Raw genomic sequence first — 1,972 nt, forward strand, 5'->3', positions numbered from 1 at the left:
GCAAGGAGAGACTAGTGACTCCCTCAGCCAGTGGAATTACCTGGGGAATGATCCTAAAACACAATGCATACAATTGTCTTGGACTTAGTATCTTTAACTTCTACTAGCTGGTTAACCGTAGATATGGTACAACACGTCGCTTTGGAAGGGATATGTCCAAACTAAAGATAACGTTTCTTTTTTTTTTTTTAATATTTTATTTATTTGACAGAGAGAAATCACAACTAGGCAGAGAGGCAGGCAGAGAGAGAGAGGAGGAAGCAGGTTCCCTGCGGAGCAGAGAGCCCGATGCGGGGCTCGATCCCAGGACCCTGGGATCATGACCTGAGCCGAAGGCAGAGGCTTTAACCCACTGAGCCACCCAGGCGCCCCAAAGATAACGTTTCTGAAGAGATATGTCCTGTACAGCAGAATGAGCGTGGCTTTGCTGGCCACAAATGTGGGTTCGAATCTGAAATCTTCATCTTACTTTCTTTGTGGTCTTCCACAAGTTATTTATCCTCTCTGATCTCCAGTTTTTTTCATCTGGGGATAATGAGCACCTGTGTTCTGTTCTGTGGTGAACATTAAATGAGATATGCTATAACTGTCCCAGGTTCAGAAGAGATACCTGATAAATAGTAGCTTCTAACACCGTTTGTAGGAGCTTGATACATAATCCCAATCTCCAAATTCTCAGATATTCGGAAAGATTTCTTTTTTTTAATCTTCTTTAAGTATAGAATTGGGAGGTAGAGACAAGAAAAAGTAATGGGTACTGTGTCCCTGGCTTTTATCTTAAGATAAAAATAAAACATGGAAGCCTCGATTTAAAAATAAAGTTCAGGAATGTGTTCTCTGACATCCTGGACCTTAGTTAGCTTGTTCTGCTTCAGTGTATGCATCTCTAAAATGGGACCATTGCTATAGTTATGAATTGTTTACAATAGAGAACAACATCTTCTCAAGGCCACAAGATCCTTTTATTTTAAACTCTTCTCTATTTATCTCAACCATTCAAGAACATGAAGGGTTTCAAAAGTGGTTTCAAAATATTCCACTTAAAAGACCAGGTTTTCTCCTGCTATAGAAATGTGGGACAAGGTATAGTCAAGTGGTAAATCAGTGACACCCAGTGGCTGCTGCTTTTATGTTTACGTTTTTTATTTTCAACTTAACCTTGTCAGGCTCCCTCCCAGAACAAGTTAAGAAGATGATGAGCATACGGAAGTCATAGTTTACTTTTGAAGAAGGGTTTCTCAGCAATGACCTGAGTCTTCCAGGACTTGGGACAACCTAACAGCAGCACCAAAAATGGAGAGTACTGGAAGGTAGGGAAACAGTTCTGGGAATTCCCTGCCCCATCATTTTGCATTTTATTAAAGAACATAGTCAAGTTTTCCTGTCATTGTTGGATTTTGCAAGAAACATTCCCCTCATTAAAGTGACATGCCAACTGCCCAGACTCCAGTTACATTCAAATCTGTTGAACACAGTTGGGAACATTCCCTAGAAATTAGACTTCCGAGGTGTTTGAAACCTAACTGGAGGTTTAATCCGAAGTGTCCCTCCCCGTCCCCCAAGCTTCTCTGTGACACAGTAGTTGTGGTGGGGTTGGAGATCCCCATACACTCGAGGTTGAGTGGAAGCAAGCATAATGGTCCATGGCTAGGCTCACTTCCCAGCTGGGACACTGCTGTTGGGTGCTCGGGGGCCACTTACAGCTTCATAGGGCCCTTATATTTCTTTTCTTTCTTTTTTTTAAAAAAATATTTTATTTATTTGACAGAGAGAAATCACAACTAGGCAGAGAGTTAGGCAGAGAGAGAGGAGGAGGCAGGCTTCCCGTGGAGCAGAGAGCCCGATGTGGGGCTCGATCCCAGGACCCTGGGATCATGACCTGAGCTGAAGGCAGAGGCTTTAACCCACTGAGCCACCCAGGTGCCCCGGGCCCTTATATTTCTATCTGTGCGAGGCAATGACATGTAACATA

Source organism: Meles meles, chromosome 2 (assembly GCF_922984935.1).
Source record: "Meles meles chromosome 2, mMelMel3.1 paternal haplotype, whole genome shotgun sequence".
Classification (NCBI taxonomy): domain Eukaryota; kingdom Metazoa; phylum Chordata; class Mammalia; order Carnivora; family Mustelidae; genus Meles; species Meles meles.